The 11,732-nt window shown below is 31.6% G+C and overlaps 2 long non-coding RNA genes across 4 annotated transcripts; one reads left to right on the top strand and one right to left on the bottom strand.

Moving 5' to 3' along the window:
• Positions 1 to 1,458: 1,458 nt before the first annotated feature.
• On the top strand, positions 1,459 to 8,174 carry LOC111613787. Of its 2 annotated transcripts, XR_002754826.1 has the most exons (8): positions 1,459 to 1,649; positions 3,004 to 3,156; positions 3,240 to 4,183; positions 4,451 to 4,519; positions 5,414 to 5,503; positions 6,394 to 6,783; positions 7,697 to 7,842; positions 8,017 to 8,174. It is a non-coding gene; the product is annotated as an uncharacterized LOC111613787 (long non-coding RNA). The 2 variants fall into 2 exon arrangements; XR_002754825.1 differs by lacking the exons at positions 7,697 to 7,842; positions 8,017 to 8,174 and having other exon boundaries at positions 6,394 to 6,868.
• A 408-nt stretch (positions 8,175 to 8,582) lies between these two features.
• LOC111613786 lies at positions 8,583 to 11,721 on the bottom strand. Of its 2 annotated transcripts, XR_002754824.1 has the most exons (4): positions 11,253 to 11,721; positions 10,308 to 10,787; positions 10,036 to 10,232; positions 8,583 to 9,962 (listed from the first exon to the last, which is right to left on the bottom strand). It is a non-coding gene; the product is annotated as an uncharacterized LOC111613786 (long non-coding RNA). The 2 variants fall into 2 exon arrangements; XR_002754823.1 differs by having other exon boundaries at positions 8,588 to 9,962; positions 10,036 to 10,787.
• Between the last annotated feature and the right edge of the window lie 11 nt (positions 11,722 to 11,732).

Genomic DNA, 11,732 nt, shown 5'->3' with positions numbered 1-11,732 from the left:
TAAATCCACTATTGTTTACATTGCTCACGAATCGAGTTTGAAAATCAAGAACATGTTAGAAGTTTTAACCTTAAACTCTTCAATTTGCTTTGTACTAATACACAGGTAACAGAAGAAAAGTATGACGATCGATCAAAAAATGATCGTCCCAATGTTTGGGCCCTAGATTTTCAAAAGTCGGGAAATACAAAACCACTGGAATTCTTTCTGTATGTATGGATGTTACTATGTGTGAGGGGCAGGATTTTGTTCATCCACTTTGAAGCATAAGCACCTTTTGTCGAAAATTTCTGAAATTTATGAATTAAGACATTCTGGTGGCATTACCTGGCGTGCAAAGGGCCACAATCACTACAAATTCCTCTTTGGATTTTCAAACATACAGATAACATTAGAATAAATGAAGGATTCGACATTTCTATGATTTTATTTATTAGAAAAAAACGCATTTCTTTTATTTTAGAAAACTTAAAGTAATCCTTTTTCTAATAATTATTATTTCAATACAATAATCCTTTCTGAAATATTTCACCCCGATTAATGTTTTTACGTAACACATGACGGGATCGTAATACGTCACGCATTTTTAATAATATATTCTAACAACACGTAATGAATTGTTAGAATGTATTGTCGGCTTTATCTATTGTAGGTGGCCATTGTTAAGCGTAAATTTGTTCGAAAGTTTCGCGCTCCTTTAAGATTTTGCGAAAAAAAAATGCGATTAAGTAAAATTCAATAATGTATGGAAGGCAGAAATAGCTCTCTGTGTCGAATTTATCTTAGGCCCACTCTAGTAAAGAGATGGAATCTCTAGTCGGCCTGTTTACTCGAGTTACTCTTTATTCTTTACTCAAACTAACTCCTTGTGTTTTGCATCTTCAACGCCCGCTCGGACGAAGACAGGAGATGCCAACGAAAGGCGGAGAAGGCTCCCTGGATCCCGTTTCTTTAAGGCTCGCTGGAATGAAGAGGCTGACCGGAGATAGAGAGGGCTTTGTGTGTCCGCTTTATTAAATCCTGCGCAGGGCTAGTATTTATTTATTTATTTAGTATTTTGTTTTTGATTAATGAGGTTAGGTACGAAATTGAACTAAATTTTGTGGCCTTAACGTGGATTTTATTACGGTGTATTTATAGATATATAGTACATAATATTGAATGGGTCGACAGAAAAAACCTTTTTAAAAGGGTTTAAAGCGTTTAACTGTATAGAAAATATACGAATTATTTTTTACAGAATATATGTACAAGAGAATCCATTCATTCAATAAACCATAAACAAAACTTAGTAGTGCTAAATAAATTAATTAAACGCAGAGAAATGATTAACTTGTGAAGACGTCACTTCCTAAAGTGATTTTAATAAGTACTCTTAAGTACTAAATGCACTTAAGCACGAAAACCCTTCTAAAATATTGTTAAATTAATTAAAGTAAATTCCATATACTTCTGAAAACACTCCAAAATTCTTAATTATACGTTCTCGTGACACGTTTATGATTATTTTTAGAATCATAAATCAACGGCACGAGTAATCGAGTTTATATAATAAAGGCAAGCATTATTACCAGGCAATCTATTGTTAGAAGTAGAAGGAACTTGCCTGTTTCATCCGAGTTAATTTCATCAGGTTAAAAACTTTAAGGGTAAGAAAACTTACTGTAATTTAAGCGTATTTTACTGATTAATTTCTTTTACCTGAGTATAAAAACACATTTTAACTCGAGCAGTTGACGTCCAACACTAGGCAAAATGTTTTATATTATGATATATTACAACATACCTTTATTTTTGAGATATCTTGTAAGGAGGTGCTAACTTATATAATTTCTATACTGTTTTCTTGTAAGAAGTATTTTAATTTTTCAATTCTATTTTTATATTTGATATATGATTTCTCTGTATTCCTTTTTTTCTTTTATATCTTTAACTCTTTTTTTTAAACTTATTATTAATATTATTTCTAATGTGTTCCACTGGTTTAAACATTTATATATATTCTGATATTATTATTGCTTATTCAGAATAAGCAACGATTAATTATTTTTTTAAATATAAAAATCTTTTACAAAAGTTTTTATTAGTTTTTATTTTGTCCTTTGTAACTTAACGCCTTCATAATTCCTGCACTTGACAGGTTTGCTCCAACTGCTCCACGGTAACTATGCTTCTGTTTATTATGAATACATAATAGCCAGAAAAGAAAAAGGAAAAAGACTTAACTTTGTAGATCGATTATAGCTTATAAAACATTATAACTGTCAATAACGAGTAGACTTTTCATTAATTATAAACCAACTCATGATATGAAACAACCCCTATCTCCCTCTCCACTCCCTTAAGGAATTCGGTTAGTTCGAAATACAGTTATTTCGAAAGTCGGAGTGAAAATTCTGTCCGAACTGTAATATTGACCTGTTCGTTTAGATAAAAGTGCCACCATAGTAAAAGAAAACAGTAGAGCGAGAACAGCTGTAATCAAGTCAACTGTTTCCATAGTAAAAGAAAACAGTAGAGCAAGAACAGCTGTAGTCAGGTCAACGTTGTTTTACTTTTACAATAACATATTTTCGGGTGTTATGTTATCCGTAATAACTCTTTTTTTTATCGCGTAAAATACTACTGGTATTCGGGGTTGCAAGATTGAGATACTGTATTTGTATAACTCTAGGCTACTACATTTGAGCGAATTACTACATTTTGGGCCACTTTAAATATAATTTAGCCACATTTGGAGGAATTATGCTGTACTTTTTATAAAACCTCTCTGGACACCTGCGGTTGTCACCTGACACTGCAGTTTATTTGTATTATTATTATTAATTATTAATTAACAAAAACAGACTACACTGGTTACGTGGCATTTGGCATATTATACAGAAATATGTAAATCTTGGATAATTCGAAGTCGCAATTATTTTGCCCCCTGAATTTCGAGGTAACGAGGATTTCCTGTGTTATATTAATACTTAAGTAACACTTTATATGTATTTTATTTAGTGTTTGTAACCGGAGAAGTGTTTTTGAAACATTGCAAAGTTTATCTGGGAAAGTGAAAAAGAAGACTGAGTTACCTCAGAACGAAGTAACACGTTCTACTGTATAAACAATGAATAAGAGTGTTCAAAGCTAATAGAGATTTTTACTATTCAGGTACGATCGAAACTCAAAGTTGCAATTAAAAAACATTATATTACACGTTTATTTCAACTCAAATACATTATAATATTTTTCAGATAAACTCAGGAAGTTCAAAAAGTATGAAAAAACCAACATTTTGTATCAATTGTTATCTACAGCCTTTCACTTACATATTGAAGGGGTTTGGTATAAGCATTTTTCCTACATGCCAAGAAATAGAAGGTGACACTAGCAATTTCGATCGGTTATACTATGCCTTCTATGTCGTAATTTGAGTTTTACTTTACTTTTGGGGAATTTATATTTCTGTGGTTGACGAGCAAACAAGTATTCAATATTGTGGGGGTATCCTCTATAAAATTAAAGATAATTACGCTACAATCATTTTCACCAAATGTTTGGTCATAGGGATATTTTCGTCGGGACTGATTTGCTTAGTTAAAATTTATTTTCAAAACAATGGAAAGTTTCAGACATTCGAATATAATTATAAAGGCGAGATAGAAAAGTTGTTGACGGTCAGGGAATGGGTTCGAAGATTCGTATTATTTCTGTTTGTTTCTGGATGCGTAATAATATCATTTGGGATTGATGTTGTAATTCGATACATTTCCATTCCCGAAAATCAATTAGTAATTTGCTCACTCTGTTATCTTTTGTTTTATATTTGGTGTTTTGGTGTTTTATTACATTTTGTTTTCGTCGTATTTCTCGTACTGTACTTCATAAAAGTAAAATTTGAAAATATCTGTCAGGCTTTATCAGAGTGTAGAAGATGTCCAGAAAAAATTAAAATTGCTTTAAAAATCGAAGAAAGAAAATTTGTTGAATTGTGCGAAATTACCGAAGAAGTAGACAATAAATTTTCTTACTTAATTTCGATTGTATACTTCTGTACCATTAACTCGATAGCTTTTAGTCTCTATTACGTCCTTTTCGCACCTTCCCTTTATAAAATTTTTATCGGACTTTTTTGGCTCTTGTAATCACATTATTACTTGTTGTTTTTGGGTTTGCTGTTGCTGATATTCCAGTGAAGGTAAGTCAACATTTTTAATGTTTTACTATAATTACTAGATTGATTATTAATATTATCTTGTATATATCAATTCAAAATTTTTCCTCATAAGAGGTTAGACAAAGGTAAAAGTTTCCATACAAATGGGAATGATCATAAAATTTTGATACTCTTGAAAATAAAAAATAGTAACACATGTTTACTAGAGTTATTTTTAAATTATATTATATAATTATATTCAATTAAATATTTAATTAATAAAATAAACGATTTGAACATCATTTTCAGGCTTCATCTCCTATCGAACACCTACGTATTTTAAGTGTTTGCCAATTGGATGTTATTGATAAATGGAAGGTAAAGTATCAGTCAAATATATAAATAGATTTTATTGCATATCTTCAGGTTATGATACCGTTTTTATGAAGTAATTCAATTAACTAAAATGGTCATGAATATAAGATTATTTATATTATAATAATAATATTTCTTGAAATCTTATGTGATTTTCGTTATTCGCCTGATTTATGTACTGCAAAAACCAATTAATATCAATCACTAAGCTTTTAATCCTCTATTATGTCTAGCTCAATTTTTATTAGATACGTGACTGGGACGACCGGATGGCCAAGCGGTAAAGGGGACAGCGTACCGCTCTGGGGGACCAGGGATCGAATCCGACAGGTCAAAAAATTTCCAAGAATTTTTCGGGGAGTGGTCCGGATATGTCGGCCCCAGTCCCTCACCATCCGGCCGCCCCACTGTGGGCCTAGCTGAACCCATAATGGGCCTGCTAAAAGAGGCCAACTGAATGCCCGCACAGCGAAGAGAGTCTTAAAAAAAGATAAGTGATTGGATGTTAACAGGAAAAGTATGATATACAGGGGGACACGACACATCTGAAATCGTGAGCATTGCGCATTGAGATCTAAAAAATTACAGCCCGGCATTGTGACAGTTTCACAATAAATAATTGTTTGTTAAAAGACTTGAAATGTGTTTAATGACCTTCAAATGAATAGTCATTCCTATTTTTGTAACGCGGGTTAACTTACTTTAAATAAATCGTTACGTGTTAATACGTAAGAGTACAACGCAATCTTTAGCAATTGAACGTGATTTATTGTACGCTTTGTACGTATTCGCCATAATTGAGCATTTATCGTTAAACATATTAGCAACTTTTCATTTTTTAATACTCATTTATAAATGTTTAAAACAAATTTTTAACATCGTTACTTTGTCTTTTAGGCGGTAACATTCATGAAGTGCATCCGTGAAGAGCGCATCGGATTTCATTACTTTGGAACAATTGTTTATACTAAACACTCCGTCATTCAGGTAATTTTAAAATTAATCTTTTAAATGACACTAGCTTTATTATTTTAAAATAATTTAATGACATTCTATCTTTTATTCAAATAAATTTTAAATGGCATTAGAAGAACTGCACATTTCAAAACACAGTAGAGCGTCGATTTTCCGAATCAATTGGGGACTGGGGTTGTTCGTATAACTGATATTTCGGATAACCGATTTATGCACGAAAAAATAGTTTAACGTATCCGATATTGAAATTTTTCTCCGTTGTGTGTCGCTTCGCGTTGAAGTTTCGTCGATGTTAAGCCTAACAAAGACTATTGTATTGTTAAAAATTACTTTTTTATTTTGTACNATTGAAAAATATAAAAACAATAAAAAATTATACTTCAGATGTTAATTTAGTATCAAAAACGTAAAATATTTGAGTAGCCCAAGACATAGCCAAAGATTGAAGCGCCACAGCACTGGCGAAAATTTAAATTTGCCGACTGCAATTCTTTCGGATGATTGACTTTCGGAAAATCGACGCTCTACTGTATATACAGTCGACTCCCTATAACACTTGATTATTCTGTTTTATATGAATTTCATGTTGTATAAGTCACTTAGATTTAACAAATACATGAGTTGTTCACAACCCGGCACGTGTGTTTGTAAAATCTAAGTGGCTCGTACGAAATGAAATTCATATAAAACAGAATAATCAACAGTGTTATGGGGGTCGACTGTATTTCATATATAAACGTCACTACAAAAAATAGGTACATTAGATCCTCTTTTATATGAAAGTTTTTCATATATACTGTATATTGTGAAAGTTGCACATAATTTTATTTAGTGAATCAACAGTAGATGTATTTAATTATATTTTGTAGTCATCTGATATAATTTTTCATTACTTTTCATAGGCAGTAAGTTCAATAGGGAGTGTATTGTCCACTCTCATGCAATTCAGAGATCTGATGTCGGATGAATATCTTTCTTCGATCTGTGATAAAACGCTATTCGAAAATTTATATAATTAAAGTACAGTAGAGTATCCACAGTCCATCACTTGCCGGTATGGTAGGTCACGTAATCCGACACTCAGCATTACAGCGCACGTGTTACTACTTGTAAATGTATGTGACAGAGAGAGACTGATGTACAGTATAGTACATATGTAAATAAAATAGAGTGGCACGAATTGTTGTAACGTCACACACAAGGCGTTTAAAGCGACAGAGGAGCAACAAGAAAATCGAGATAAAGCAATTGGATTATTGGTCCTATGAAGTGTTTTTTCTAAGTGATTTTAGGTATTGTTTGTAGTTAGACTTAGTTTTAAGTTACTAAATTGTCGGGAGACTTGTATACTTTGTGTTGGTTTTGACTCGTTATTAAATTGCTAAATTTCACTTTCTTTTCATTACTATTTAATTATAATAGCTTTGTATTGTTTCCATGTTGTTTTCGTTAAAAAAAAAAAAATAGTTGTAAAGTAAACGTTTAATAAACATACCTTTTGATTTTTTCTGGCAAGTTGTCATTTATTTTCTTGGGTTTTGTTTCTTATGATTTGAATAAGAGAGTTCAATACTTTATTTATCTTGCCATGAATTTAAATTCCCAGCATGGCATTTTTCTTATGAACCCCCTTCGTTAAATTAATCCTGACAAATTCGATGTTTTGATCAAACGGTGCGTTACAAGATGTCTGCTTTATAAATTATACTTTTTCAAACTTCTTTACCTCTCGAGTAGTGTGATTGAATGAGACCTGGTGATGGATCCATACCAGAGACAATTCATTAATGTTAAAAATATTTAGCAGAGATTACTTTAAAGGAAATAAAACTATCCCTACCCCTACAAGTTCCTGCTGTATTTTGAGCCAAAAGAAGATAAGGTTAAGAACCTGAGGGGAGTCTCATTCACAGAGTTAAGCTTAGCTTTTCTCGTGGATTAAACGGTATAAAATTTAGTTTAAGAGGAGAAGTAGAACTACCTGTTTCTGGAGTTGATTTTTCTCTTGATTTACTCATTGCAGGATAAGGTAATCCTGTCGACTCTTTTAAATTGTCGTATTATTTTGCAGTCGCAGTCGTGAGGTCGAGTGTAAAATGAGCAAGACCAAAAAAAAACATTAGATTATAAATTAATCTAAATATAAGCGTAACTTCAAAAAGATATTATATAATATCCATTATTTTATTATATTATTATTTTCAGAAGTTAAAATTATCATCTACTCAATGGAATCAAATTCATGAGAGGGTTTGCTTGCTTTATTCAAGTCAAATGTGTTCTGTTAAATTATAATCAGCTTCGTTAGCTTCATGTTTATTTTTAAACATATTGTAGAAAGAAACTTCCAGGTAATGATTGCTGCTGGGCTTTTAAATTGTAAATGATTTTTTTTAATACTTAATAATATAAAAGCTATTTTTGTTTTTCATAACAGATGGCATCACAATTTTTTAACTTTTAACTTATGCTATAACGTTTAGTTTTGTGTTTTTTGGCAGAAAACTTATGTCAATCCTTTCTAGATTTCATCAAATATGGAAATTAGAATCCATGCAGCATCTATGTTACTGCAGGAGAGCAACTCTAGAAATATTTGAGGTTTACATAAACATGTAAACGTGAATGATATACTATGTTTGTTTTATAATGTATAGTATTATAAACAGAGGGAATGCCTCCCGGGAGGTCTTTTATGGAAAACTGGACTCTATTTAGACGATAGTAACATGTAAAACATGCGGAAAACTTCACATGATCAGCCCGTTCGCCAATAGGAAACTAGATCCTATTCAGGTTTTCATTGAAAAAGTGTTCTATTTTTGGCAATTACAACTGATCTTCCTTTGAATATAATGCTTGTAAGTAACGGTATGTTATATATTTATTCATTTTTGCATATAACTTATCAACACTTATTTCGAAAAATTTATTTTTTCTTAGTGTTTATAAGCATGTTATTTAGACATCTCTATAGGTTTAGTGCTCTTACATACAACACTGTCAAAGAAGAATACAAAGTTCTATTAGCAAGTAAACTCCGTTTATTAACAAATTAATTTGTATGTAATATTTTACATTTTAAAAATAATTAGATAGAAGTTAAATAGGGGTAAATATAGAAAGACTAAGTAAAATAATCCAAGACAATTATGAAAAATCAAATAATATTACACGATCAGATGATATTAAAAGTATTTTTTCTGAGTGGTGCCCTTTCTTAATCGTTAAGAGAAACTCAGAATTGGGACATTGTTGCAGCTACGTTACTCATATTTATGAGAGAAAGAACGATTTCATCATAACTAATAACACTGGCTCGACTGTTCCGCAACGCGATACGCGGGCGATCTGCTTAGAAGAATGACTTTTTGAAGGAATTTCTCTAATAAGTGGCTCCTATTTAGTTGTTCCGAACGTCCGTTACGTTCGGAACAACTATAACCGGAACGTCCGTTACGTTCGGAATAAATATGTACACTATTAAAGCCCAAACAACGTTTGCTCTGTCCCGGATATATAGGCTTTCCTCCTCACTCGTTCGATCATCCCATTGTGGGGCCTGGCCGATCGCACAATAGCTTTTAAAATTAAGCTCTTAGTACCGTCAGTGAGGAAACGGGTAAACAACCCGTTAATGGCAGTTGTAACTTTTGTATCTGCCTCGACGGCTTCTCGAATATTCGTGTTAATCACGAGTATTCGTGAATAAATCATTAAAAATAGGAACTAGAAAAAGTTTAATTTAGGTTATTTTTAAAAATATATGTATTTCTTCATCTGTAAATGTTATGTCGACAGACAATCAGAAGGTAGGACGTTCGCCACCTAACTCGAAACCCGAGCTTTGTGTTTATCAACAGAAGAAAAATAAATAAATTATTACTTACTATGAAGAAAATAGACTTTCGACGAATAAATACAATAAATTTTTCCTTCTTGTTTGTTTGCAAGAGAAAAGGGGCCCAATTGTTCTGGCCGAAAACAGTTTAGTCAGCGCAAACCAGATTATACGATAAATGTACAGACAACAAGACAATACACTCGGATAAATTATATCGTGTAAGTAAATTCGCGCCATTTATCTTGACTTTGTCACGACAACGAGTTGCAATTTTTAATAATCTCTTAATTTAAAAATTTACGTGACCAAACTGAAAGTTTTTATATAGGTAAGCGGGCATCCAGCTCCGAAGTTTTCCATATCTGGTGGCTCGATTTTTATCTAACTCCGTTTTCGAGATTAATTAATGAATACGGGAAGACTGACAGACAGACTACTGTAAGAATGTATATATCTGCAATTTGAGAATTGCTACTCAAAGATATAATTACCGAAGGAAACTTTGGAAATAAAACTGTTAAGTTTCTAATTTGTATGTCTCCGGGAGGAAGAGGACATTGTCCGCAAGGTTGACCATCAATGATGCAAGTGACAGACGGTTCCTCAATCAATTCACAGAAATCAATACTGTCAAAAACGAAAGATTACGTTTAAATTTTCTCAATTTTATCAAAACCTTAAAAGTTAAAGCAATACTAACCAAAATGGATAATAATTCGGACAAGTAATTCTATTTATAAAAAATGTTGCAAAGATTTGGATTGTAGAGCCACTTTCTATGGGTACTGAAGATTCCGCGTCATGATGGAAAGCTGATGGATTCATTATTTCCAAGTTGTATGGGATATGGGTCTATATTTACCTTACTTATGGAGATACTTTTATTTGTTAGTTCCTCTGCAATAATAATTTTGTTAACTTTGTAAAACTAAGTACAACAAACAATAAAGCCAAATAGAAGATATACGATACCACACTTTACAGAAATGATGGGTTCAGCCAAAACAACGGAGATGATAGCCAATTGGAATAGGAATAATCTTATCATCTTTCTCTGTTGACAGTATATCATGGTTACTACAGTGAAAGTATATACTTTCAGATAGTAGTTACCTCAATACACTACTGTTACCTGCTATATACAGTATGCATATATCGAAAAATAAATACAGTCACGTGTTATTTCGAACAGAGGTTTCCTGTGACGTTTCATATGCAAACATCTACCCTATAATAGTAGAATTAATTAATTAATGTTTACCTTTTTTATCTTTTACATTTCGCTTTCTTCCATTTTCTTATAAATCTCGGATGTTTCTTTATGGATATCAATTGTCTTTGTTTACGTAATAAATGTATTATTACGTCAGAAAGTAAGAGGATAACGTACAATACGGTCGGCATTTGACTGACTCTGGGCTTTCTATATCCGGTTGTGTTCTCTACCAGCTTCTTCGATGCCGAATAAAAAAAAAAAAGGAAGAAAATACAGCCTTTCGCCGATTGTTGCACTTTTCAATTGCTTTTATTTTGGACATTTTATAGAACGTTAGCATTAAAATTTTCTCAGTAATAAGAAGTATATTTGTAATTATTATTTTTTTTATTTATTTAAATTATACCAACTTTATTTACTTTATCGTATTTTATCATTTAAAGAAACGATTTAAAATTATATTTTCTAAACGATAAAATTCATAAAATTATTAAAATATTCCACGAACAATGCATTCAATATTTAATATACTTAATATTACGAGTGCATTATAAGCGGCTATATCACAGCTGGAATGAACAGTCAGACACACATTTCATTTGAAAAGAATTGCCTAAGTGTTTGTTTTCATCAGCTGTGTTACTCCGTCGCTACACCCCACAAAATTACTTAAAAATTTGTAAATTTAAAATAATATATACCTTTATATATAAATTTTAATCGATACTAGGCATTATTCGGACCTAAAATATAAGAACTTAAGGATGGAAGGGCCTTCAGTTGTCATAATTTTCAATCTTCCATAAATTGGAGTTAATTAGTTTAATAGTTCGTTGAGCTGAAATTAGGTTATTTTCTAGAGCACGACAGGGCATATTTTAGAAAACACAGGATATTATTATTATTATATTCATTCAGGATATTCACCTATTGTTACTGTTATTATTAGAAAACAATTTCTTCTTTCTTCACTGTGGTATAGTTGGACAGATAATTTTTTACGAAATCTGACATATGTGGCATGTTTTAATCATTTTTACTTTTTCAGTTCTGCTATATTTAATAGAGGGAAAGTATCGGTTAGAAATGACCTTTCAATATTTACTGTTTAAAGAGAGTGAACAAAATCATGTCTCACACACACACACACATTACTCTTAATTATTATAAAAATATTAATT

This window comes from Centruroides sculpturatus, unplaced genomic scaffold, assembly GCF_000671375.1.
Source record: "Centruroides sculpturatus isolate CEXI.00-Female unplaced genomic scaffold, Cexi_2.0 scaffold2006, whole genome shotgun sequence".
Classification (NCBI taxonomy): Eukaryota; Metazoa; Arthropoda; class Arachnida; order Scorpiones; family Buthidae; genus Centruroides; species Centruroides sculpturatus.
This window is presented reverse-complemented; position numbering and strand designations above follow the sequence as displayed.